The 27784-nt window shown below is 39.2% G+C and overlaps 2 long non-coding RNA genes across 3 annotated transcripts; one reads left to right on the plus strand and one right to left on the minus strand.

The window, feature by feature from the left end:
• Positions 1 to 180: 180 nt before the first annotated feature.
• On the minus strand, positions 181 to 5431 carry LOC122203535. Its single transcript, XR_006195229.1, has 3 exons — positions 5345 to 5431; positions 3190 to 3310; positions 181 to 417 (listed from the first exon to the last, which is right to left on the minus strand). It is a non-coding gene; the product is annotated as an uncharacterized LOC122203535 (long non-coding RNA).
• A 268-nt stretch (positions 5432 to 5699) lies between these two features.
• On the plus strand, positions 5700 to 27381 carry LOC122203534. Of its 2 annotated transcripts, none has more exons than XR_006195227.1 (2): positions 5700 to 5785; positions 6618 to 6769. It is a non-coding gene; the product is annotated as an uncharacterized LOC122203534 (long non-coding RNA). The 2 variants fall into 2 exon arrangements; XR_006195228.1 differs by lacking the exon at positions 6618 to 6769 and adding an exon at positions 25790 to 27381 and having other exon boundaries at positions 5703 to 5785.
• Positions 27382 to 27784: the final 403 nt, after the last annotated feature.

Consider the following 27784-nt stretch of genomic DNA (forward strand, 5'->3'; position numbering starts at 1 on the left):
CGAGGGCACGCCCCTGGCCCCACCCGCTCCGCCCCCAGCCGCGCCCTTCCGGCCCCCGCCCGCGCTTGGGTGCGCAGAGCCCGGAAGGCGGGTAGGGCCCGGAGTCTTTTGTGGAGGAATGTCAGAAGGACTGCGGTTGTGTTGTTTCCTGTAGGGTTAACCTCCCTCTCTGTACGATTTTACCTATGTTTGCTCCCCCAATTAATGAATAACAAAATAGTTCGTTTTATATTCACTAACTAGATAATTCATTTAAAAAGGTAATAGATACCCGATACCTTCTTTCCCTCCTCCACCAAAACTTGCCAGAATGCTCAGATTGAAGAAGCTAGTCAAAGTGTTCCATTAGATGAATATTCCTATCCTCCAGAGTCTGGCTTCTGGGTTTAGGTCCCGGGATTGATTATTCTCCTGCAACTTTATAAAGTTATAGGAAGAAAAATGACAACTTGGGACATAATTCCTCTACTTCTACGGGGTTTACCTCTAAATTCTCCTTAAAATGACCAGGATCCCTGAACCCACCTAGGATTTACAATATTTCTAAAGATTTTTTCATAATTTAAACCTCCTTGTGTAATGGCCTTTGACAATTATCAGTGGCCTTTGGCTTGGTAAATACTCTTATGTTGAAAGACTAACCTAACCCACTATGACAACCCTTTAGGAATCTGTGCGGAATTCATTTGGATCTGCCAACTCATCGTTCAGGATTGGGTTTAAAGAATAGTGCTAAATTGATTAAGAAAACTGATTTAAGGGTGCCTGTGTGGCTCAATCGGTTGGGAGTCCGACTTCGGCTCAGGTCCTGATCTTGTGTTCCATGAGTTTGAGCCCCGCGTTGGGCTCTGCTGACAGCTCAGAGCCTGGAGCCTCCTTCAGATTCTGTGTCTCCTTCTCTCTCTAACCCCTCCCCTGCTCGCACCCTGTCTCTCTCTCTCTCTCTCTCTCTCTCTCTCTCTCTCACAAAACATAAACATTAAAAAAAAATTTTTTTAAATAAAAAAAAAAAAGAGGGGCGCGTGGGTGGCTCAGTCAGTTGAGCATCCTACTTTGGCTCAGATCATGATCTCACAGTCAGTGAGTTCCAGCCCCACATCCGGCTCTGTGCTGACAGCTCACAGCCTGGAGCCTGCTTCGGATTCTGTGTCTCCCTCTCTCTCTGGTCCACCCCCACTAACGCTCTTTCTCTGTGTCTCAAAGATGAATAAATGTTAAAAAAAAAAAAAAAAAAAAAAATTTAAGTAAGAAAACTGATTTAAATTCTAAAGCACATTTTCTATGTGTTGCTTAATATTTATAGAAATGTACTATCAAATTCAAGATGATATGTGATGAACTGTTTGGAAGACTGAGACATGCACATTTTATCAGATTGATTATAAATTTCAGTTTTCATACACATAGGACCTAAAAGTTGAAGGCCAAGTTTATAGAAAAAAAAAAATGATTAATGTAAAATAATAGAAAATCAAAATGTATTTGACTTACCTTTGCAATATATGCAAATAAACACTAACTTGTACACACAAACTTGTCTGTCTCTGAGCTTAACTTTAGATCTCATTTGATGTGTTTTATTTGACACACACTAAGTTACTGCTTCCTGTAGGAAAATGTTCTAGAAATGTGTCCAGCAAAGAGTTGGAAATTCAAGTCAAACTCTCAAAAGAGTGGTCAGTTCTGGGGGTTGTGTTTTTAGAAGTCATCTTGTGAAAGTCATCTTTGAAGGAAACTCTGCAAGCAAATAAGATCTCCAAGGAAGAACGTACATGGTAAAATAAAAATAATAATAATAAAATAATAAATAAATAAAAAGTGGACCAAGAATTAAATCTTAAGGAACACCTACATTTAGGCTCTGGTAAAAGAGTTAGAGAAAAAATGCAATCAAAGTTTGGATGACAGACACTCTGTAGAGAAAGGGCTTTGATTTTCCTTTAACTAAAACTAAAGGATAAACATGAGGAAATCTCATTAAAAATGGTAGTTAAGACAAGAAATGGAAAATATGTACTTTTGGAAGTTTTTATTTTTCCATGGTGTGTCAAACAAGGCTATATAGATCAAATAATATAATGGACATAAAAGCACATTTGTTTGTTTGTTTTAAATGTTTATTTATTTTTGAGAGAGAGAAAGAGAGAGGATCTAAAGTGGGCTCCAAGCTGATAGCAGCAAGCCCAATGAGGAGCTCAAACTGACAAACCATGAAGATCACGTGAGCTGAAGTCAGACGCTCAACCAACTGACCCACCCAGGCACCCCAAAAGCATGTTTAAAGGAATAAATCACTATGAATTCAAGGTTATTGCTTTGACTTCTACTACCAGATGCCATTTAGTAAATCATAGTTTGTTTCCCCTGTTAAGAAAAATCTCATGTAGCTATTTCAAAAGCTATTTTTGATAACATTGGAATTTTTCTGCTGTAATACAATAAAGCAAAGTATAAAAATTTTTTTATTCTCCCACTAAAAGAAGAAAGAAATCTAATTAAGGAAACAATAAATTCTTCCAAGGTCTGGATTGAGACCTTAAAAGTATTGAGATTAGATGCTAAATACCTAAGAGATAAATCATATTGTTTTCCTTAAAATATTGGGCAAAGAATACACCGCTTATAATTATGGGAAAATGCATTTTATATCACTCCTTGACGAACAGCAACATTGTTTTTCTCAAGCAGTAGCGTTCTGACCAAATTTTCAGTTTTATCTCTCTTAACAGTAGAAGAGGTCTTGATAGCTTTACTTTATGGCAAAAGTGAAAAACAACGAGGGAGAATTATGTGTGAAATCTGGTCCATTAAGCAAACAATAGAGATTTAACCACCTCTGAGCTCTGCTTCCCAGGTGTAAAAGCAGGTGCTAAAACACCAACTGTCACCCCTGGAAATCTATCCATTCTTTAAGGTGTTTTCTCCCTTATTGTTTACCTGGAAAAACTGAGGTTAAGCCTTTAAAGAAAAAGTAGTTCCCAAGAAAAACCATGAGAGGTATTACTTTGTGTTTTTATTAAGAAAAATAGAACAAACTCAGTGAATGAAACAAAAAGACCGTTGGGTCTGGCGGGGGAGGGCGGCTAATGCCTGTTTTAAGATCTGTATATTTTATTGACAAATATATAATGTACATTTGAATTTATGAGTGTAATAATATACTCAATTAAAAAAAGGATTTGGGGGTACCTGGGTGGCTCAGTCGGTTAAGCGTCGACTTCAGCTCAGGTCCTGATCTCGCAGTTTGTGAGTTCGTAAGCATATTTGGATCAAGAGACTGCGGGGCCAACACTTTCTTCTTTTACAGAGTCTAAGAGGCATGGTCAGAATTTATCAAGACATTAAATAGGAGTGAGGGCATAGCCAAAGAAACATTTTCCAGCACCAATTAGCAGGTTTTATGATTCACTGAGTTGGCCCATCTACTGTTCACCTAATTCCCAGCTAAAATGAAATGCTGTTGGCATGGCGTGTCAGGAGGCCGATTGACACTTTCAAGTACATGTCATATAAATAAAGATTTTTTTAATTGCTTTCCACTTGGAATGACTACAGAGGACTCTTACCCTGCATCATTCAAACTAAAAAGAGAAGAGTTAATTACTTGAAAGGCAAGAGAAAACAAGGAGAGATAAATTTTGAACCCAAAGAAATTTATATAAGATAGTCTCTGGTGCTTTAAAATTTTTCTGCTTATGTTATATTAGCCATAGGTAAGTGGCTAGTGTTAAGTGTTCAGGATTAAGGGATGGAAAGATGCTTATTTGATTTCACCTCCTAAAAATAGAAAACCCAGTACTAGCAATAGAAAGAAAATGATCTTTAGGTTTCAGAGCCCTGAGGTACCACTTAACACTCCAAACAGTGGTTTTTTTAACCTTAATTCTGGCTGCAAAAACCCATGATCCAAGAGAAATAAGGGCTGAATATGTCTGGTGTCCATGAGAGGAGGAGAAGCAGCAACCAAGTAAATAGAAAAATGCATCTTGCCAGGGATTTCATGCTCTAAGTGGCTTTCACGGACCTCTCTAGAAGTAGCAGAGCTAGGACTAGAGCCCAAGTCTTCTGACCCCAAGTTCAGAATTCTGTTCTTAGTTGCTTTCAAACTGCTCTTGTATCTGGCTTCTTCACCCTTGAATGTGCTCCTTTTTTTCCACCTCCACCCCCACCCCGTGCCTTTCTTTGACTGACTCCTACTTATCTCTGAAGTCTTACCTTAGACATCACTTCCTCCAAAGAGCCTTTCCTGACCTCCCCCAACTCCTCCATTCCTGAACCCCCTGGGTTGTGTGCTGTGTCCCACACTACCATTAGGTGTTTCCCCTTCCATTTGTTGTAATTAGTTGTTGAATTGTTTTCCCCCACCAGCCCAGAAAGCTGATCTTCGTGTTCACTATGGAATTCCCAGTACAGAGTATTAACAGCTGTTCTAGTCAGAAAATATGATTAGGTTTCCATGTCCCAAGAGACACTTAACAATAAATTTGACTTCATTAAAAGTGAGGCTTAAATTCACTTTACAAACATGTTTGCTTACAAGACAGTTACAACATTTTCTTCAGAGTAGTCTCTTCTACATGAATTGAAAGTAACTTTATTCATCAGTTCCTCAAAAATGTTGTGGAATATGTACCATAAAAGACTTAATCACAAAATGAGTCTTTACTTCTAAACAACCATTTCCTGAATTTGTATATTTACCTACATTTATTTCTGTTCTTTGACTTTAAATAAGTCAATTCCTAGTATTCTCTGAAATTATGTGCATACACACGTATTTCAATGCCTTTTGTTTATTGTGGAATCCTTTACAAAGTTTTCTGAGTATTGCCTTTTTGGCTTTGCTAATTTCTAATTTACCCCTAGTCTGTGGTACTTTTTAGCATAGCTTTATTAAAAAAAAAAAAAAAAGTTAGTAAATGATGAATCATGAGAATCTACCCCCCAAAAAAGAGTACACTGTATATACTGTATGTTAACCAACTTAACAATAAATTATATTAAATAAATAAATAAATAAATAAATAAATAAATAAATAAATAAGACTAATAGAGAGTCCATGATTTGGCCTAATGATCCCCTTCTGTAATATTTTCAGACTTTATATCCCAACCCTTCATCTACCTCAAGACTCCCCAACAAGTTCATCACAATTGTACTCTTAATCGTGAGTCCTCATATTGCTTATTTCCAGGTATCTATTATTATGTCACATATTCTTCTGCACGGCTTAGAAGTCTGCCCTCTGAGGTAGAAGGGGGGGACAGCAGTGATACAGCAACTTTCTCTGTCACCATCTATGAGAGACACATTGGTTGATCTAACCCGACATCCTTTACCAACCTGATTCTCCTGTGTCCACTTTGGCTATAGACTGAAAAATTCAAATACTCACTCTTCCAGTCTAGTTCAGGTAAGAACAAGGGAGAGCTGTGAGTGGCTCTGAAAAAAAAAGGTTTTACTTCTCTATTAAAACAGAAGAAAACAAAACCATGGTTGGCCTATCCTCTTCCCTTTGTTCCTGCCTTAAACATGGACACGATTCCTGGAGCCGCGGCAACCATTCTAAACTATGAGGCAAAGAACACGAAGATAAAGGGCAAGCACCATAAGAATAGCAGAGCCAGAGGATGGAGAACTTGAATCAACTTCCCAAGCAGCTGAACCGAGTCTTGCAACTATTTATCTCCAGACTCCTGTGTTATGTAGGCAACTAGACCTTTTTTTGAATTAAGCCCCTGTTGGGTTCTTAGACCACTACAGCAGGAAGCATTCTTTACTGAGGTACAATCCCTCCCCTCAATGGATTGTGTATATCTTACTGAAAACCAGGCAGCTCTCAACCTTCAAACCCCTGGGTAAGAGGTTGCAAAGAGTAGAGGAGAGAGTCCGAGAGAAGGGGAGAGAGCCAAAGAGCAAAGCAGAAGAGTTGGTAGGCTGTGCCTGTAACAGTAGCAGATCAAGAACTATCTCCCTTTCATACTCGGATGGAAGGAAACGCATTCCAAGGGATCACTTGTAATTCAGCTCTAAGTTTTCTTGTCTTCTTATTCAACATGCTCTCTCTTGGCAATGTTACCTACTTGCCAGATTTAGCCACAGGAATTGTCCCTGCCCTGTGATGCTAGCATGACTTAGGCACCATTGGTAAGATCATCCTACTGTAAATACCTTATAGCAGGTCTCCAGATGAAAAAGAGAATCACACTTTTTGGCTGCTTTTGAGGTGTTGAGGGGTCCAAAGCTTAGTACCCCATCTATAGCTCTTGAGTAGAGAATCTATTCAATAAATAAGAAAAGGGATAAGAAAGATGTCCAAAATAACTCCTTTCTCACTGAGAAAGTCTGGGCCAGAGGACCTATCATAGTGTGAGAGCTGAATTAGCTTGTTACTGAACCCCAAATTTAATAGACCAAGCTGTCAGCTTAGGACCAGACTATATAATGTGTCTCCCTCCACTCTCCAAGGGGCCAGTCTTTCTCTTCCTCTTTATAAGATGGCCAAGAATAGTCAAGAACAAATGGGCTGAGCAAAATGCCAAGAGGAAAACAGAGAAGGGCTGAGCTGCAAAGATCCTGATCTTTCCCAAATCCCCCATTCATTTGATCTCTGCAGACAATTGAAGCAAGAGACCAGAAGCGTCTAGGAAAAACAAGACAAAACAAAAACATCTATCTGTTTAAAAACAAGAGTAGAAGAGACATTTCCTCCTAACAGTACCATTTGCAAGTGCTGAAAATTGTCCCTTTAAATGTTATGTTTCAAATTCATACGTGTGTGTGTGTGTGTGTGTGTGTGTGTGTGTGTGTGTGTTTCCTGAGAAGTTTGGAAACTATTCAAATGAGTTAACCCTAAACTTAAGAATCATAACTAGATGACAGAATCTTAATGGTGTGATAAGATAGAGGACAAAATACTGCCATAATATTTCTCTAAAGGGAAGCAAGTTTTGATATTCCCCTGGGGTGTATATTGCCCGGGTAGGGAGTGGGGTGAGAATGCAAGGAAAGAAACATCATTTTACTCAGGTCTAGTTTTTGCCTAATCTTGCTTTATCATGGAACAGATGAGATAAGGGAATAATCTCTGAACATACTTTGAAATGTAAGCCATTTGTGACCAGCTTGAGAATGTGAATTTTCTTTGCCAGAGAAATATCACTTAGAATATATGCTATTTAACCATTCAAGATGGACATGAATGGGGGTGTGGGGACTAGGGGGCTGTTGCAGATAGAACTTTCCGCGTGTCCCTTGCCGAGACAATAGGATTATAGGATATAGAGAGATAATTAAATTTTTTAATGTTTATTTTTTAAATCTTTTTTAACTTTTATTTATTTTTGAGAGACAGAGCATGAGTGGGGGAGGGGCAGAGAGAGAGAGAGAGACAGAATCTGAAGCAGGCTCCAGGCTCTGAGCTGTAAGCACAGAGCCTGACAAGGGGCTCAAACCCACGAACCATGAGATCATGACCAGAGCCAAAGCAGGAAGCTTAACTGGCTGAGCCACCTAGGCTTCCCATCGTTTATCTGTTTTTGAGAGAGAGAGAGAGAGAGAGAGAGAGAGAGAGAAACAGCACAAGTGGGGAAGGGGCAGAGAGAGATGGAAACAGAATCTGAAGCAGGCTCTAGGCTCTGAGCTGTCAGCACAGAGCCCAACATGGGGCTCAAACTCACGGACCCTGAGATCATGACCTGAGTCAAGGTCGGATGCTTCACTGACTCAGCCACCTAGGTGCCCGGAGATGCTACTTTTACCCGCTGGTACTTTGGTGTTAGTCTTGCCTGCATAACCAGAGGCAGACCATGTCATATGTCATTTCCACCCCCAATGCCCCGACCATTGACTTTTCTTTCTTGCACTAACATTAGACTATTATCACTGGATTCCTCAGCACAGCAGCCTGTCCTTAACTCATTTCCAAATGTTTCCTTTCACTATCATTTCAACCAGACCCTTCCCCATCCCCCATGCTTAGGTTCTCATGCTCCCTTCTCACTGCATCTTAATCAGATAAGATCCTTCAACGATTACATTTCAAATGTTTCACCAGGTTGATCCTACCCTATTTCTTCTTAATAGAAAGATATTATTAAATACTTCAGCACTTATCCCCAAGTTTTCTTCAAGGTGTGTAAATGCCCTGCTTTCTGTGCATTATACTATTTATTTATTCTTTCAAGACAGTCTTAAAATCTTTCCTGTCCATGAGCACAGAGCTTCCAAAAACAGCTTTCTCATATTTTACTCTGTAATGTGGGCAGCCCAGAATCTCTAGGCATTTGGAGAAAGCCCTTAACATAGAAAAACAGGAGCGGAGGGGTGCCTGGGTGGCTCAGTTGGTTAGGCGTCCAACTTGGGCTCAGGTCATGATCTCACAGTTGGTGAGTTCGAGTGTTGGGCTCTGTGCTGACAGCTCAGAGCCTGAAGCCTGCTACGGATTCTGTGTCTCTCTCTCTGCCCCTCTCCCCTCACACTCTGTCTCTCTGTCTCTCTCAAAAATAAATAAACATAAAAAGAAAAAGAAAAAAAATGGGTGGTTTAAAAAGTAACTTTAGGGGGTGCCTGGGTGGCTCAGTCGGTTAAGCGTCCGACTTTCAGCTCAGGTCACAATCTCGCGGTCTGTGAGTTCGAGCCCCGCGTCAGGCTCTGGGCTGATGGCTCAGAGCCTGGAGCCTGCTTCCGATTCTGTGTCTCCCTCTCTCTCTGCCCCTCCCCCGTTCATGCTCTGTCTCTCTCTCTCTCTCTCTGTCTCAAAAATAAATAAACGTTTAAAAATAAATAAATAAATAAAAAGTAACTTTAGTAGAAACAGAACAATGAAATGAATTGAATAAACTTTTTTTTAAGTTTGTTTATTTATTTTGAGAGAGAGAGGGCACGGGCACACAAGTGAGTGGGGAAGGGGCGGGGGAGAGAATCCCAAGTAGGCTCCATGCTGTCAATAGAGAATGTGGCATGGGGCTTGATCTTGAACCATGAGATCACAACCTGACCTGAAATCAAGAGTCAGTCGTCTGACTGAGCGACCCAGGCACCCCCCCCTCCTGTTTTTCTTTTTAAAAATCTAATTTTTAAAAATCTAACCCTTTTTAAAAATCTAATTAATATACTCAGAGATTGACACACTCAAATATTTCAGGATGAATAAGATGATATTAAGAAGAAACAATCAAAGAACCAGAAAAAGCTCTTGTAAATGTAACTATGATTGCAAAATGTTTTTAAAAATCCATACAAGTATTGAAAAATTAAGTTAAGAAAATAGTCCAGAATAATACTGAAAAAAAACAAACTAGGAGGCCCAACATTTGACCAATAAAAGTTTCATAAATAAAGATAGAAATAGCAAAGAGGACTAAATAATGAAAAATTATATATTTAAGGGGCACCTGGGTGGCTCAGTTGGTTAGGCATCTGACTTTGGTTCAGGTCATGATCTCACAGTCAGTGAGTTCAAGCCCCTCATTGGGCTCTGCTGAGAGCTCAAAGCCTGGAGCCTGCTTCGGATTCTGTGTCTCCCTCTCTCTCAGCCCCTCCCCTGCTTGTGCTCTGTCTCTCTCTGCTCTCAAAAATGAATAAATGTAAAAAAAATTTTTTTTAAGTATATATTTAAGAAACTTTCTAAGGCATGAATCTCCATACTGATAGGCCCCAGCACAATGGAGAAAAACACAAACTCACCTCTAGATAGAGCCTCATGAGATTTTAGAACATCATAGATAAAAGACAGGTCCTAAAAGCTCCCAGAGAGAAGACAATCCACATACAGAGCCAATCCACATACAGAGCACTGGCAATAAGAATAGCACTGAACTTCTCTGGAGCACCTGGGTGGCTCAGTCAGTTAAGGATCCATCTTCGGCTCAGGTCATGATCCTGTGGTTTGTGGGTTCAGGCCCCAAGTTGGGCTCTGTGCTGACAGCTCAAACCCTGGAGAACTGCTTTGGATTCTGTGTCTTCCTCTCTCTCTACCCCTCCCCCGCTCACACTCTGTCTCTTTCAAAAGTAAACAGTAAGGGGCGCCTTGGTGGCTCAGTCGGCTAAGCGGCCAACTTCGGCTCAGGTCATGATCTCTCGATTCGTGAGTTCGAGCCCTGCGTTGGGCTCTGTGCTGACAGCTCAGAGCCTGGAGCCTGTTTCAGATTCTGTGTCTCCCTCTCTCTGACCCTCCCCTGTTCATGCTATGTCTCTCACTGTCTCAACAATAAATAAAAGGTTAAAAAAAATTTAAAAAAAAAAGTAAACATTAAAAAAAAAAAGAATACCACTGAACTCAACAACACTAAAAGTTACAAGGAAAAACATGCCTTTAAATTTTTAAAAAATTATTTTAAAAATAGATTTCTAAGGGCACCTGGGTGGCTCAGTCGGTTGAGCATCCGACTTCAGCTCAGGTCATGATCTCACAGTCTGTGGGTTCGAGCCCCGTGTCGGGCTCTGTGCTGACAGCTTGGAGCCTGGAGCCTGCTTCGGATTCTGTGTCTCCCTCTCTCCCTGCCCCTTCCTTGTTTGTGGTCTGTCTCTCTCTGTCTCTCAAAAATAAATAAACGTTAAAAATTAAAAAAATAAATAAATAAAATTAAATTAAAAATAAAAATAGATTTCTATACCTAGTCAAAAACCATTTTTCAGAACTGCAAGATAGGTCTCAAAACACAAATTTCCCAAGGGGTCTTTCCCAGGAAGCCACTGAAGGATGTGCTCTACGGAAACAAGGGAGAACAGCAAGATTGAGAAATATGGAGGACCCAGGGAAGGATTTCGGTAACACAGGAGAGAGGCCAAAGAAAGCCCACGATGATGGGGAAAGGAACTCCTAAGAACTGTGCCACCCAGAGAGCAATATTCCAGGTTGGTGGGAGGGGACAGGTTATATAGGAGGCACATCTCTAGGGGGGAGAAAAAGAGGATTGCTTATCTATGCTGATGCCTATGCAGAAAATTATATTAAAAACCCGTTGGAGACCGTGGGGGAAAAAACAGTGACAATTACACAGAACACTGAGAGAATTTTGAGAGAGATAAGCAATAACTTCAGGGGCAAAAAGAGAAAGGAAATAGAATCATGGTCATAATACTGTGATATTATGTAATACATAGTAACTTTTTTTGTTGATTTAACCAAAACTGGGGAGGTCAACCTACCCCAGAGGAAGGAGCTAACAAAAGAGAAAATTGTTGCCTCCGAGGAATGGGACTGAGGAATAGAGGTGGGGATGAAACTTCATGTTTTCTTTTTATTCTTCTCAGTGTTTAATTGTTAGAACCACGTGCATGTATGATTTTGGTAAGAATATAGCCATTTTTTTTTAAAGAATATAACCATTTAAAAAATAATGACGTGGCTTCTTTTCGGTACTTCACTTACAACTCCATTGATATTAAGGATAATTACTATTTTTTGTCCTGGATAATTTACCATTTTCCCCTCCACTTTGTAAATAAGGAAACTAAAGCAGTAAAAGGATAAATTATGCATCAGAGTTTATCTAACTGGTAAATCATAAATTAAAGCGTAGGCTCTTTTAGTTACACATTGTGGTAAACTACAGCTTTACTTCTGTTAACATTTAATTTTAGGTTTTGCACATGGTGATTAATGATTCCCAGTAAGGGCTTTGTATAGGTGTAGGTCAGTGTTGTCCGTTATATTGTCACTCCTTAAGTTGATATGTTCAGCGTGTAGCTTACTTATCTTCGTTGGGTTCCTAGTGTATAATTTTGAATAACTCTTCATCTTGTTTCTTCGTTAGCTGATCAGTTTGAGAGATTATTCTCAGCTCTAACTCTGAGCTCAAAGAAATTTTTAGCACAGAATGATGGTCCTGAACTGTTCACACTTCACAGTATTGGTTCTCAAGTCTGATTGCTTGGTGTAGGGGGGAGGTAAGTACGAGTTGAAGAACGTGAGGTGTGTCTAGAAAATCAGAGTTCCTGGGGCACCAGGGTGGCTCAGTCAGTTAAGCAACCGGTGACGGACTCTTGATTTCAGGTCAGGTCATGATCCCATGGTTTTGTGAGTTCAAGCCCCGCATCAGGCTCTGTGCTGATGGCATGGAGCCTGCCTGGGATTCTCTCTTCCCTCTCTCTCTGCCCCTCCCCCACTCATGCTGCGTCTCTCTCAAAATAAATAAATAAACATTTTTAAAAAATTTTTTTAAATGTTAAAGAAATGTTTTGTTTTGTTTTTAATGTTTATTTTTGAGAAAAAGAGAGCGTGAGGGGGAGAGGGACAGAGAAAGAGGGAGACACAGGATCGGAAGCACGCTCCAGTCTCTGAGCTGTCAGCACAAAACCCAACACGGGACTCAAACTCACGAACCATGAGATCATGACCTGAGCTGAAGTCGGACGTTCAACCGACTGAGCCACCCAGGCACCCCTTAAAGAAATGTTTTAAAAATTTGTTGGGAAATATTTTTCTTTAAAAGACATATAAACACAAATGTTTACAAACTTTTCTAAACATGTAACTTGTCTATAGTAATTATATATGAAGAAGATACTGCTGAGAATCTAGTTAACAATAAAAAGAAGAGGGGCACCTGGGTGGCTCAGTTGGTTAAGCATCTGACTCTTGGTTTCAACTCAGGTCATGATCCCACAGTTTCATGAGTTCAAGCCCCACATTGGGCTCTGCGCTGACATCACAGAGCCTGCTTGGGATTCTCTCTTTCTCTCTCTGTCCCTCCTCTGCTCACGTAGTCTCTGTCTCTCTCAAAAATAAATAAATAAACTTAAAAAAATAACAATAAAAAGAAGAAAGAATTATATATTGATTTTTTTTTTTAGCATCTAAACTTAGGTCAGAAGGAAATTATTTTCCAGCGGTATATTTGTTGTGGTTTACACTAAGATAATATTTGCATATCTGTGATGGATTTGCTATAAGCCACTACAACTTGTAGGATACTGTAAATAACTAAATAACTGGTCCTGCCTAATAAATAGCAGTGGAGAATGCATAAGGAAGACCATCCCAAACTACAGTACATTTTAGAGCGAAGTGGAGAATGAATGGACACGTGAAAATATGATAAGAGAAATTTGTTCTTATTTTAGCAAATACCTGCTGCAAAATTTTCAAAGCCTATTATTATGCAAATCATGATCTATTAAAAGGAAAAAGAATTAAGCAATTAGTGAAACCACAGGAAGGAAAAATGATAAACTTTACAATTTTTTTAAGTTTATTCATTTTTTTTTTTTTGAGAGAAAGAGAGAGAGAAGAGAGAGAGAGAGAGAGAGAGAGAGAGAGAGAGACAGAATGAGTAGGGGAGGGGCAGAGAGAGGGAGAGAGAATTCCATGCAGGCTCCATCCCATCAGCACAGAGCCCGATGTGGGGCTCTAACTCATATACAGAGAGATCATGACCTGAGCCAAGATCAAGAGTCAGATGCTTAACTCACTGAACTACCTAATCTTTAGCCTCCCTAATCTTTGCAGATTAGATGCCCTTAATCTTTACAGTTTTTTAAATAAATAGAAAAATGGTATGGTTGCCATATAGATTAGAGCCAGTTTTATTTAATATTGCATCCATTTTGGAGAAAAAACAAAATAGATTAAAACATTTTTTTTTAAGTTTATTTATTTTTGAGAGAAAGAGTGAGAGAAAACAGAGCATAAGTGGGGAGGAGGGGGAGGCACAGAGAGAGAGGGAGACACAGAATCGGAAGCAGGCTCCAGGCTCTGAGCTGTGAGCACAAAGCCCAATACAGAGCTTGAACCCACAAACTGTGAGATAGATCATGACCTGAGCCAAAGCCCGATGCTTAACTGACTGAGCCACCCAGGGGCCCTAAAAATAGATATTTAAAGTCAGAACTCCATGAGAAGCACTGTAGAGATTCCTCAAATGCATAATTTCTTAAAAGTCCAAGTATATAGTTTCCTGGCTGCCTTTTACTATAAAACAATCTCAAACTTCCAGAAAAATTTTAAGAACATTTTCTTCCTCACTATTTGAAAGTAAATTGCTAACATAATGTTCTTTAACCTTAAATACTTTAATGTGTAATTATTACAAACATGGACATTGGCCTTTATAACAGCCACAATGAAACCATCGAATCGAGAAATCAGCATTACTATACAACCCTGACCCTCATTCAGACCTCATTCGAGTTCTACCGGTTGTTCAACAATGTCTTCTATAGCAGAAGGATCTAGTCCTGATCATAAAACCCATTTGGTTGTTGTGTCTTTTTAGCTTCCTTCAATTGTGTAGCAATTTTCCAGTCTTTCATTGACTTTCATGACCTTGAGGTTTTTGAAGATTCCGGGTTGGTTATTTTGTAGCATGTCCTTCAATTTGGGCTCACGTACTGTTTCTTCATGATTAAATTTAGGTAATGTGCATCTTTGGCAGGAACATCACAGAAGTAACACTGTGTTCTTCTCATTACATCCTATCAGCTGACCCAGGATTTCTTTTTGTCCCATTACTGGTGATGTTAACTTTGATCACTTGACTAAGGTGGCCCCTTCTCTGTAAAGTTACATTTTTTAACCTTTGTAATTTATACACATTTAAATATATAAACTAAACATTTTTAAATGATAAGAAAACACACTTGACTATGTTACAAATCAACTTTTAACTCATTGGAGGCCATTTCAAGTTGGTGGCTTAACTCATCTTTGCATAGAGCTTAGGATGTTGCTTACTATCTCCCTCAGGTTCTTACTATATCATTTCGAATGACTCTTCATATTGTTTTTTCTTTAGCTGATCTGAGTTTTCTGAGCTGACCTGACATTAGTCTCACTATAGCTCTGAGCTTAAAGAATTTTTAACACTGAATGATAGCTCTGAAATGTTCACAGGATTTATCTGCCTGGTCATAAAGCATCTGCATTTGTTATCTATTGTGGGATAACTAATTACCACACATTTAGCGTCTGAAAACAACACACTGTTTATTATCACATGGTTCCCATGGATCAAGGGTCTGGGTACAGACCCTGGGTCCTCCGCTCTTGGGAGGATTCAAGGTGTTGACTGGGGCCGGGGTCTCAATTTGAGGCTTAGGTTTTTGTCCAAACTCACATGGTTGTCAGCAGTATTCATTCCTTGTAGCTATAGAACTCATGCTGGCCTATTTCTTCAAGACTGACGGAAGAATCTCTGGCTTCTGCTTCTGATCTCTAGACCCTCTTCTAAAGGGTTCATTTGGTTAAGTCAGGCCCGTCTATTAAAATCTCCCTCTCAATTAACTCAAAGGAAACGAATTAGCAACTTACATTACATCCACAAAATCCCTTCACCTTTGCCATCTGGATCAGATACTTGAGCTTCTTGCGTTGTTTCACTGGCCATTGAGTTTGTCACTCAGGCTTGACTCAGGCTTTTCTTTTTTCAGTTTTAATTTAGAATTTCACATGTCTGAACACATAAAACTGTACAAGTAAAAACACTGTTACAACATGTGTGCATCATTGTGAAATATCGACAAGGCATGGATACGTCTGTTTTGTGTGTGCTTACCACAGAAAAGAGGCTGTACAATAGCAAATAAATGCATAACACACTGAGTTGTGATACTTTCATATTAAATAATGTTAACACTTATTGTAAACTTTGGGTGCTTCTTGCCTGTCTTTGTGGGTAAGGAATGAATTCAGTGGTTAGATATTGTTAGTAATTCCACTTAGAGGTAAACGTTTATTAACATCCTTTCCAGCTTCTGGATTAGTTTAACTGAACAGTATACTCAGTTTCCAATGGGCACTGATTTAAAAAAAAAAAAAAAAAAGTGCCATTTGCAATTGCCTAGCTGTATGATTCTGGAATTTCTGAAAACTCTATAATCCAAACAAGATAAAGAAATAGATGGCTGCAGTTGATATATGACCAACAATCATCCACAAACCTACATGGCAAACCTGTGGTTATTATTCTCTACTTACATTGCACTTATTGATAAGCATTAAAAATGTAATCTTATAAAATAAAGACAGGGTCATAAGTTTCTACTTTTATCTATGGCAGGAGCGATGATTGAGGTGGGGGTTTTGGGTGAGATTTTACTTAATTAAAGAGTCTAAAAGAAAGCCACAAAAGAGTTTGAACAAAATAGTAATGGGAAAGCTGGATCTACAGCTAGTTAATGAATTTAGAAAATTCAGAGCTTAATCAAGTAATCATTTAATTCAATGACTCCTTTAATAGGACTTATGGAGTCCTATATAATTTGACCATTTGTTTATCCACCCATGGTAGCAGAACTGCTGATGTCACCTCCTCCAGCAAGACCCCATCACGCTGTCTTACAGAGATGTACAATAGCTCATGGTCTCCTACCACCAATATCTGACTGTATATGCATTTTATCAGACAAGGCCAGTTCTTTCAACTGTCCTCTCTAGTTTTAGTTAACTGTAGGCTGTGTAAAGTCCATGGCACAATTCTCCAAACACAGTAGACTCCTTGGTATATGCCTCCTAAGTGACTAAGATTTCCTCTCCTGGAATAGGGCTACGAAATGACCTAAATCTAAATGTCCTAAAGTGTTAGGTTTCTCAAGGTGTTTTTCCCCCTAATCTTACTGAAGGGTAATTGAGGTGTAGCAAAGCACACACATTTAGACAGTACAATTTGATCCATCTTAACGTACGCACATACCACAAGCAAGATAATGAACATTTCCATTGGCCTGAAAGGTTTCCTTTGCACCTTAGTAATCCCTCCCTGCCTTTACATCCTTCTACAGAGAACCACTGATCTGCTTTCTGTCAATATAGGTTAACATTTTCTAAAATTTTATATATGCATTATCATTGAATTGCTCTTTTTCTGCCTGGCTTCTTTTACTCAACTGTTCATTTTAAGACTCATCCGTGGAATGCTGAACATCAATTATCCATTCCTTTTTACTGATGAATAGTTTTCCAGTGTATGGATGTATCACAGTTTATCTATTCATGACAGATGAACATTTGGGTTGTTTCCAATTTTCAACTCTTTCCAATGAACCGGATAAGAACTTTCATATACAAGTCTTTATGTGGGCATATGTTTTCATTTTCCTAAGGCAGATAGCTAACGATGGAATGACATATGGCAGTGTTATGTTTAACTCTTTAAGAAACTGCCACGTGCATCATTTTACATTCTCATGGATGATGTATGAGAGTTTCACTTGCTCTGCATCCTGATCTACCCTTGGACATAGACAGTTTTTAGAACCTGAGCTTTTCCCATGGGTGTGTAGTGGTTTTGTTACATTTTCCCAAATGACTAATGATGTTAAGCATCTTTTATGTAAAGTGTTTGTTCAAATCTTTTGCCCATTTTCTTGCTAGGTTGTCCTATGTATTTAAAAAAAATTTTTTTTAATTAAAAAAATTTTAAACTGAATTAAATTTAATTTTAATTTTAAATTTAATTTTTAAATTTTAAATTGTATTTCTTTATTTTTGAGAGAGAGACAGAGAGAGTGAGCAGGGGAGGAGCAGAGAGAGAGGGAGAGAGAATCTCAAGCAGGTTCCGCACTGTCAGCATGGAGCCCGATGTGGGGCTGGAACTCACAAATTGTGAGAACATGACCTGAGCTGAAACCAAGAGTTGGACACTTAACCGACTAAGCCATTCAGGTGCCCCTGTATTTTTAATGACTATGTCTGGAAAAGACTTGGCCTTCAAATAACCCATTTCCAAATGTTGAACATTTTGGCTCCGGAAATGATAAGTTAACCATTTTGATATCCATCAATTTTGAGGCAACTGCTACTTTCCTCTCTTTATAACAAGAATCTGTTCTGTGCTGTTTGATCTGGTCATCTAATACATTAGATGTCCTGTACCTCCATATTTATATCTTTCATACCGTGTCGTTGACATTATTTTTGGAGACATGAGCACTAGAATTGGTACAGAAGTGATTGAAAGCCTCCTTACAGTCAATGGGAGAAGGGTTTTTCTATCTTGTTTTATGATTAGCCTTCCAGGGAGAGCATGTCAACTTAAATTGAAAACGTTTCTCTAACTGTATCAATGAGCTATTACTGATAGAAATCAAAGGGCAGCCTTATAGTTACCCTTAGACTTAGCATTATCTATTAAAAACAAGAGAAGTTGATTAAACAACAAATTAAGCTCTCTTTGCTCACTACTATCCTCAGGGTAGCTATTTTGGACTCTATAGATAGTGACTGATACCACTTTACTCTAAATATTTAATAGCTCTCTCCAAGCTAAGTTGTGTGCATAACTGGACTTTGAAATCAATATTGCCTGATAAAACAAAATATGGATAAAAGAATGGAGTCACACCCAAAATAATAGCGGTTATCTATATTTCCAACTATTGTAGGTGTTAAACATTTGCTCTTAATATTTTAGTAATGAAAAGAACCTCTGCTCTACTCCCCCAGAGGCAATGTATTTACTTTCTGTCTCTCTTTTTCTTTATTCATCCTCTCTTTGCTCTTTCCCAAGGTCAGAAGAGGTGTTTAATTAGTGAGGAGGAGTGCCTGACAGTCGTAAGGCCAGGTGGGGTTAACCTGCTGTGGTTCAACCTTTAAAATCCCTCCTGGATCGCCTCCCCTGAGGCGTTGCTGGCTCACTGCATATCCAGGTTCTAATCTGTCAACTGGCAGGTTAGTTGGGCCTCCTGCATGCCCCGACAGGCCTTCTGTGTCTCAAACTAACTTCTTACCCTGCTACTGGGTGGAAAAGTCAGGTTGGCTGTTCACATGGGGCTATTTATCTTCAATTCACTGTGGGTATAGCGATGCAAGGGGTAGAGGGGAGACCTTAGGAGAAAGCTTATTCCTTCAAACCTATTTCACCACTAATAAAGTTGTGAATGAAAACATCTATCTCCTTGGTTCTATTTCTGAGTTAGTAGATTTGGAGGGGATTTGAGCTATGGGCTGTGAGTTTAAAAAGAAAGTGGGGGGAGCCTGGGTGGCGCAGTTGGTTAAGTGGCTGACTTCAGCTCAGGTCATCATCTCACGGTCCGTGAGTTTGAGCCCCGCTTCGGTCTCTGTGCTGACAGCTCAGAGCCTGGAGCCTGCTTTGGATTCTGTGTCTCCCTCTCTCTCTCTCTGTTTCTCCCCTGCTTGTACTCTATCTCTCTGTCTCTCAAAAATAAATAAATGTTTAAAAAATTTAAAAAAAAAAAAAAAAAAAGCTTGAATTGACTTATGTAAACGTGTGGCTCTATTCTGTTCCCTTCAAGGAAGCGTTGCCCAGTTCAGAGAACACATACATAATGTGGCTCATGGTGAGCTCTATTTTTTGCCCCACCCTATCTGTCTATACATACCTTCAAGACAAGGCTCTCTTCTCTGGGGCTAATAGGAAAGTATTGAGATACTTTGTAAAAAGGGCTGGGTTAACACAAGCATTTGTTAAGACCTGCAAAAAAAAAAAAAAAAAAAAAAAAAGGAAATTATAAGTAAAAGAAACATAAGCACAAGAAAAAGCAACAATAAATTTTAAGGTAGAAAGAAAGGGCTGATTGGAAAGCATTAAATAGAGTTACATCTGAGAACCTGACGTTAATGTGAGAACCTACCTTAGCAGTTTTTCCCGAACAGTGGATAAACGTGACTCAGGGCAAGGTGACCTACTGGATCAGGTATTTCGTGCCAGCAAATCTGGTTTGTTGCTAAAGCAGATACAGTTCTACTTTATTGAGTTCAGCACATATGTAATATTTTCATGGCATGCATTTTCTCCTCACACTGTATATCCCTTGCAATGAGGATTGTAGCAATAGTTTGCCCTGGTCGAAAATCAAAGGCTTTCAAATACTCTTGTTTCTTGAAATTTGCCTCAGATATAGAAAAACAGATCAGTAGTAACCTAAAACTGACTTTATCCTTCTCAGTTTAAACTAGTGAGCCAACTAGCAGCACAGACTCAGATGAGGCCATTTGAGAACTCAATAATTTTCATTTTTTTTTTTAATTTTTTTTTTAACATTTATTTATTTTTGAGACAGAGAGAGACAGAGCATGAACGGGGTAGGGTCAGAGAGAGAGGGAGACACAGAATCCGAAACATGCTCCAGGCTCTGAGGGTCAGCACAGAGCCCGACGCGGGGCTCGAACTCGCAAAGCACGAGATTGTAACCTGAGCCGAAGTCGGACACTCAACCGACTGAGCCACCCAGGCGCCCCAATAATTTTCATTTTTATTATAAATTTGTTATCCATAAAAATACATATAAAATCCTGGATCTAGCCATTAAAATTTCAGTGAGGACAGTGGAATAACTCTGGTGCATGAGATGACAGAAGCCCAATTCTGACAAAAGTTTTGGAGGCCTTCTCAGCTAAGACAATTGTCCTGAACTTTGTACATTGCAGTCTTTTCTCTGATTTGACACCTAGTAATACTTGCTTATTCACTTGAATATGAAGTTGAATTAAATAGGGTACAGAGTGGAGACTTGAATCAGAACAGTCCAAAGATCTTAAATATATAAACTTTGATCCTTGCCACCTTTATCTTTCTTAAATTCTACCAGTGAGATTCTGTTCAAATGGAAGAAGAATAGATCCAGCTCAATGTTCAAGAGGGTATTCTTCCAAAATTCAACACTGTAAAAGATCTGTTGCCTATTTCATCCGAAAACTATGTCATTATCCTTTTCAATAATTCCAAGTCTAAATTTTTAGATCAATTTGAATTAAACTTCAGGCAGGACCATTCCACTTTTAACCTGTTGTTCTATGTTAGCATTTTTGTAATGCAATCATTGGGAAATGATCATTGACAGCTTATGTTGTCCTTCTTTGGACCCCGAAGCCAGGGCTAATCTGCTTAAGCGTAACATAGATCCTAGTTGTTGATGCTTTTACAAAACCTGCACCTCAGTGGGCAAGAATCATTTCCAGACAGATATTTCAAATAATGTCAAGTAACATTCTAAGTCATCTATAATCCTTGTGCATTTATTTTTGAACGGTTTTGCTCTTCGTAAACTTCTATATTTCCATATACTCTGCAGAATTGGTGCTTTAAAAGTATTTGGCTCTTGGGATTGTGCTTTTCACAACATCAAAGCATACACTTGAGCAACCTGAGATGTACACCCTGTCTAAGAAGAGTTTGCTAAGATTAAAAAAGCAGTGGTTTAGGAACCAGGAAACCTGGTTCTGTTAAACGGCTCAATGCCTGTGAGCAAGTTTTTTATCTTTCTGGTTTTTAGTTTCCTTATCTGTAAAATGACCCAGTTGAATTGGATAATTTCTATGATCGCTCTGAATGGTTGAACTATAGAGTTTTAAAATATTTGGGTATTTCTTTTTTTTTTTTTTTTAATTTTTTTTTTTTTAACGTTTATTTATTTTTGAGACAGAGAGAGACACAGCATGAACGGGGGAGGGGCAGAGAGAGAGGGAGACACAGAATCGGAAGCAAGCTCCAGGCTCTGAGCCATCAGCCCAGAGCCCGACATGGGGCTCGAACTTGCGGACCGTGAGATCGTGACCTGGCTGAAGTCGGACACTTAACCAACTGCGCCACCCAGGCACCCCATTTGGGTATTTCTTATAGATCCCTTCCATTTTATCCTCAAAGGAATCCCTAAAGTAGACAAGGCAGGTCTTTAGAGGTCAGATAGAGAAGTGTGTATGATTTTAGATGTGGTAACCAGGGTTGTGGAAGTTTGGTGATTGGTAGAGATTACCTATATGACAAATAGCAGGACTGGAATATGAACTCAAGGTCTTTTGATCCTCTCAAATTTCTGTGTAGGCCACAAAAAGACATAAGAGAGAGCATAACTGTTTAGAATCACTAATTATTGATTGAGACTAATTATTGATTGGTTAGAGATTGAGAAATTAGAGGTGTGCTCTGGGTGGGTAAGTTTGAGGCAGCAGTATGGAGCAAAGTTATCATTCAGTTATGGCCACTCCTTGCCAGAAATATAGAGATAAAGTACAGGGGGCAATTGGGGAACAAAGCCATGAGCAAAGACAAGGAATTGGGAACCCCTCACTGCTCAGCTAAGTAAAATGGGAAAAGTCTTAGAAAGTATTTGAAAAACAAAAGCATATGAAAAACATAAAATGTGTACTGTGTTGGAAAGAATTAAAATTTGGGAAGGATATGAACTCAATGGTTAGATTGCAATAAAAAAAAGATTTATGAATATAAAATTATATGCCAAAATGAGTGATAGGGTTTAGGGAATACATACTGGAATATTAATGGGGTAAAGGGCATGATGTATGGTTTACCCATCTTCAAAACAAATTTTTTTCTCCCAGAGCTACCAAACTAGCTGATCTTTAAAAAAGATTTCCATTCTGGGGGTGCCTGGATGCTCAGTCTGTTAAGTGTCTGACTCTTGATTTCGGCTCACAGTCATATAATCCCTGAGTCGGCTCTGTGCTGGGCATCGAGCCTGCTTAAGATTCTCTCTCCCTCCCCAGCTTGTGCTCGCATGCATGCTCTACCTCTCTGTATTTAAAAAAAAAAAAAAAAAAAAAAAAAAAAAAAAGGAATTATTTTAAATATGAATTAATGGGTTTCAATTATTTGGGGGAAGCTGTATTATATCAGAGGTTCACAAACCAGTACCCATGGGCCAAATCCAGCCTACAGATGGTTTTTGTAGGAACCAGAACAAAGAATGGTTTTTACATTTTAAGATGGTTGGGGAGAAAAAAGAATATTTTATGACTCACAAAAATATTTTTTAAATTTTTTTTAATGTTTATTTCTGAGACAGAGAGAGACAGAGGACGAGTGGGGGAGGGGCAGAGAGAGAGGGGACACAGAATCTGAAGCAGGCTCCAGGCTCCCAGCTGCCAGCACAGAGCCCGATGCGGGGCTCGAACTCACGGACCATGAGGTCGTGACCTGAGCCGAAGTGGGATGCTCAACCAACTGAGCCACCCAGGCGCCCCAATGACTCACAAAAATATTATGAAATTCAAATTTCGGAGTCCACAGATCAAGTTTGGAATATAGGTACGCCCATTTGTTATATATTGTCTGTGTCTTTGCTTACACAGGCAGAGCTGAATGGTTGTGATAGACACCAGAGAACTTAAGCCTAAAAAGTTTAGATATTTACTATCTGGTCCTTACAGGAAAAGCTTGCCAACTCCTGTGTTATATAAAAAACTGGTGTAGATTATACATTTCAGGAAAACTCAGTGACTTCTGTGCAAATATTCATTTGAAAAGGAAAGTGACATTTTAGGACAGCAGGATTAATTGGGGCAAGCCCTTTAATTCAATCAGGGGGCAACAATAGGCTGCATTGACTCATTCCTGCATTATAGGTGTAATTTTTGAAGTTGGTTGTGATTGGAGAATTAAGTTTTGCCCCTTCCTATAAATCTTTCCTTTTCCCATTACACACACCCAAAGGAACTTCTACTGTCTACTCTATGAGTCCCCCAAGGGATATTGGCACTGTACAAAGGGCTCTCCCAGAACCCTTTTCTGGGGTGGGAATTCCAGACACTTCCGTAGTACCGTGGAGACTTGAGAGGGTGGCAAATCCTTAGGTAGTGCTCCTTAGATCCCACCTTTTCTGTATAAAGTCGGCTTTAGCTCCACCTCTCCTTTGATTCTCCAGACAGCCAATTTCTGCACAAAGCAGAACAGAAACGTTCTGCTTTCTATTGCTATCTGACACAATTATTCCTGGCTGGGGGGAACATCCTACCCAGTTCCATAAGGATATGGGAGATCAGCAGAGCTTATAGACTGAAAGTATTTGCCGTATTCCTGGTACTTGGCCCCCTTCTTGAAGGTGATATGCTAAGCTCTTGTGTGTCTCAAGGTTTCTGTGAAAATCAAAGACTTAATAAATAAGAAAGTGCTTTGTAATGACAATGAAATAATACAAGTGAAAGCATTCCTGAGCTGTGGCAGCCAATATGACTATAATAGTTACTACAGTTATACTAGACATAATTATCATTCACCTAAAAGCAAGCCAAGGTTAGGTTGAAAAAAAAAATCATGAAACCAGTAGTCTTTTTTTTTACATTACAAGCACATTACAGATAGTTTAGCTGCCTTAATCCTGATAGATACAACATCCCTTGCTGTTTTCTCTTCCCAGTGATTCCTGAAGCATATTCATTTGTTAGGGCTGTCGCAACAAAGTATCACCAACCCGGTGGCTTAAACAACAGAAGTTTGTTGTCTCATAGTTCTTGAGGCCAGAAGCCCCAAATCAAAGTGTTACCAGGGTTAGTTTTTTCTGTGGGGGAAGAGTGTGTTCAGGCCTCTCTCCTTGGCTTGACAGATGGCCATCTTCCCCCCGTGTCTCTTCACTCTGTGGGTGTCTGTGTCTAAATTCCCTCTTCTTATAAGGACATCAGTCATATTGGATTAGGATTCACCCTAGCAACCTCATTTTCACTTGACTGTCTCTGTAAAAACCCCATCTCCTATCAAGGTCACATTCTGAGGTACTAAACGTTAGCACTTCAACCTACGAATTTGGGGACTACACAATTCAACCCATAACATGAAGGATGGTTTATTTTGTGAATTTAGGTACAAAATCCTTTCCTTGAAGACCTAATTCTTTGATGACCCATTGATTTTAGTGAAAGATGTTCTCGTTTACTTTCTCAATTTCAAGGCATGTCTCATTTTTACTGCTGAATCCATCTAACCGAAATGGCAAAGAGTAGATAAGCTTGCCCTCCACAACATTTGCAAAGGACGGTAGTGAATTCAAAGACCTACATGTGGAGTTCAGGGATACCCAACTTGGTGTTCGGTCTTTCGAGATACAGATCTTTCCCCGAGAACTTAGGAACAATATTTGAGAATGAAATCTACCACCTTCTGCAGAGCATAGAAACTAAGAGACGATTGGCTGTGGCTGGAGTCAGTCTGCTGCCTTAGGTAGAAGATGGTGTAAGCAGAAGTCTCATGGTTGGGTGCTCACCTGTGTCAAAGGGAAAATCAAGAAGACTATTTTTATAAGGAACACATATGTGATAGGATACTAACAAATACAGGATTTCAATGTGTTCTGTTAGAGAGCAAACTGGTTAAGAAACCGAAGGCATTGAAGATGACTTTTTTTTTTCTTTAAATTAAAAAAATTTTTTTTTCCTAATGTTTATTTATTTTTGAGAGAGACAGAACAGAATAAGAGTGGGTTGGGGCAGAGAGAGAGAGGGAGACACAGAATCGGAAGCCGGCTCCAGGCTCTGAGCTGTCAGCACAGTCTGACACGGGGCCTGAACTCACAAGCTGTGAGATCATGACCTGAGCCGAAGCCGGGTGCTCAACTGACTGAGCCACCAGGTGCCCCCATTAAATTTTTTTTTAATGTTTATTTATTTTTGAAGGAGAGGGACAGGGCATGAGTGGGGGAGGGGCAGAGAGAGAGTGAGACACAGAATGCAAATCAGGCTACAGGCTCTGAGCTGTCAGCACAGAGCCCGACCCAGGGCTTGAATTTACGAGCCGAGCCGTGAGATCATGACCTGAGCCAAAGTCAGACACTTAACAGAGAAAGCCACCCAGGCTCCCCAAGAAGACTCTTTTTGTGGCTAGAATATCTATAAATCTGAAAATTAGCTTATTTATTTTTAAACATTAAACTAACTTTATTTTCAGTTTTAATAAAAGCGTTCCAGCTAAAATGTTAATTGTAGCAGCTGGCCTTTTCCATTGTTCCCTGAATGCACCCCCAACGTTTAAAATATAGTCTTCATTTACATTTGTCTTGTGCTAACATGTGCCGCTACGCATCTTAATGCAGGCAATTACTGAAAATGTCTTTGATGCAGTAAGACAGGTTCTACCTAATTCTCCTCTTCTGACGCTGCAGGGTTCAATGAAAATCTGGAAGTCAAAAAAAAAAAAAAAAAAAAGAAGAAGAAGAAGAGGAAGAAGAATCCCCAAAACCTTTTTATGAAACCTTCCCCAAATTTGTATTCAAGTAGTGACCAATTTAATCATTAGCTATAGGCCTCCCCTGCTACCAACAATTGCTAAATGATAGCAAAAGCTGTGCAGGAAATTATCAGTGAGGCACATACAAGAAACTCTGAAATAATCCTCAGGAAAGGCTGTAAAATGACTGTTGTCAGCCTCATGCCAGGGACAGTGTGAGGGAGCAAAGGCCAAAATCCGCAGAGTAACCTTTTGCAGTAGGCTGCTTTGCAGCCCATGCCTTTGTTTATTTATGGATGCCTTTCCACTGTGCAAGAGATGGAAGTGTACCTGCTGAGCTTAAATCAACAAGAAACGGTGACAGTCACTGGGCTCCAGCTGAACTGAATTACTGGTACAAGGATTATAATGAGAAGGAAAGAATCTAGCATTTCCTGAACACTCACTGAGTGACTAGGTCAGTGCTTCACCAACTTTAATGTGCACGTAAATCATCCAAGACATCCTCTTAACAAGCATAGTCAGATTCAGCAGGTCTGGGGCAGCGCCTGACATTCTGCATTTTTAACAAGTTCTTAGTGACTGCTAGCTGCTAATCCCCAGATCAATGACGCTGGAGCCTGAGCAAGAGCCTAGATCCTTCATATGTAATACTTTCAATAAACTTAAGAGATAGACATTGAAGGAGAAGTTAAAAAAATTCATAAATGAGGAAACCTGAAATTTGACTGACAGCAAAGTTCTACTGTTAACCAGTACTCTGATAACACCCCACAGGAGCACCGGATGCTTTATTTTATGTTTCAAAATTTGTGTCTCAAATATACCTCATCGTCTGTGACATTTGTCAAAAACTCAGATCCTCAGGCCCACTGCAATCTATTAAATTAGGAGTTCTAGAAAACATGCTTAGGAAAAGGTATTTTAATTGGCATCTGGATTATTCTTGTGATCAGGAAAGTTTGGGAAACAACGATCATTCTGGTCACACTGTAGTTTTGAAGACTCAGATAAGGAGCACTGTTGTTCTTTGTTTATTATATCCTGGGAGAGAACATTGTCAGATCAGGCAAAGAAGGACTCAGAAAGCCCTGTACTGCATTTTGATTTCACAGCTGCAGCCCATGCCTTTGTTGGGAATGAAACTTGTTGGTTTTTGCGATGTAAGGGATAGGTTTAAACCTGTATCTTGTAACACGGTACTAAAGTATAGTATCTAATTATGTCTGTTTAATTGTAAGGTGAAAGAAACAAGAGGCACAAAGTTTTCCTTTCCTCTTTACCAAGTAAATGATCTTTGTCTACCAATCCAGTTAAAGGGCATCTATATTCTAGAAGAAAAGCCAACTGAATATTTCCCATTTCCAAAGTCCACAATTAAATTTTTTAGTTGGAACTCTCAGTGAGATCAGAGTGAGGTTGGTTATTTATTTTCGCTTTGAAAGAAGGGTAACTTTGTGTCGAGATTACCCTTGATAAATTTTTCACTATAGTTCTGAATGGTAAATAAACGGCCAAAGAAATAGACTTTTGAAAGTAAACATTGAGTTACTTCTTTTAGATCACTGACCTCTTTTCTGGCTCTTAAAAAACACATTATACCGCAATACTATACTTTATTAAAAGGCACTCTAGGATCTTGATATATGTACTTATGAAATAAATAATTTGTTAGTTTTATACACTCTGTTCCTCACAGAACCTAATAACTTAATAACTAGAAGACCTTGGATTTTCTCATATATTTCTACATATTGAAGAATACATAAGGCCATTTTCAAATATGACATTTCGTCTTAAAATTCACAGAATCTTTCAAATATGTCAAAGGGCTTGTATTATTGAAATCTCACTATGACACAACTTCACTAAGAGTAGAATTTATTGCAGGCTAGGTCAACCCATATAAAAGTTAGACATTTAGAGGCAG

The sequence above is a fragment of the Panthera leo genome, chromosome D3 (genome assembly GCF_018350215.1).
Source record: "Panthera leo isolate Ple1 chromosome D3, P.leo_Ple1_pat1.1, whole genome shotgun sequence".
Taxonomy (NCBI): Eukaryota; Metazoa; Chordata; class Mammalia; order Carnivora; family Felidae; genus Panthera; species Panthera leo.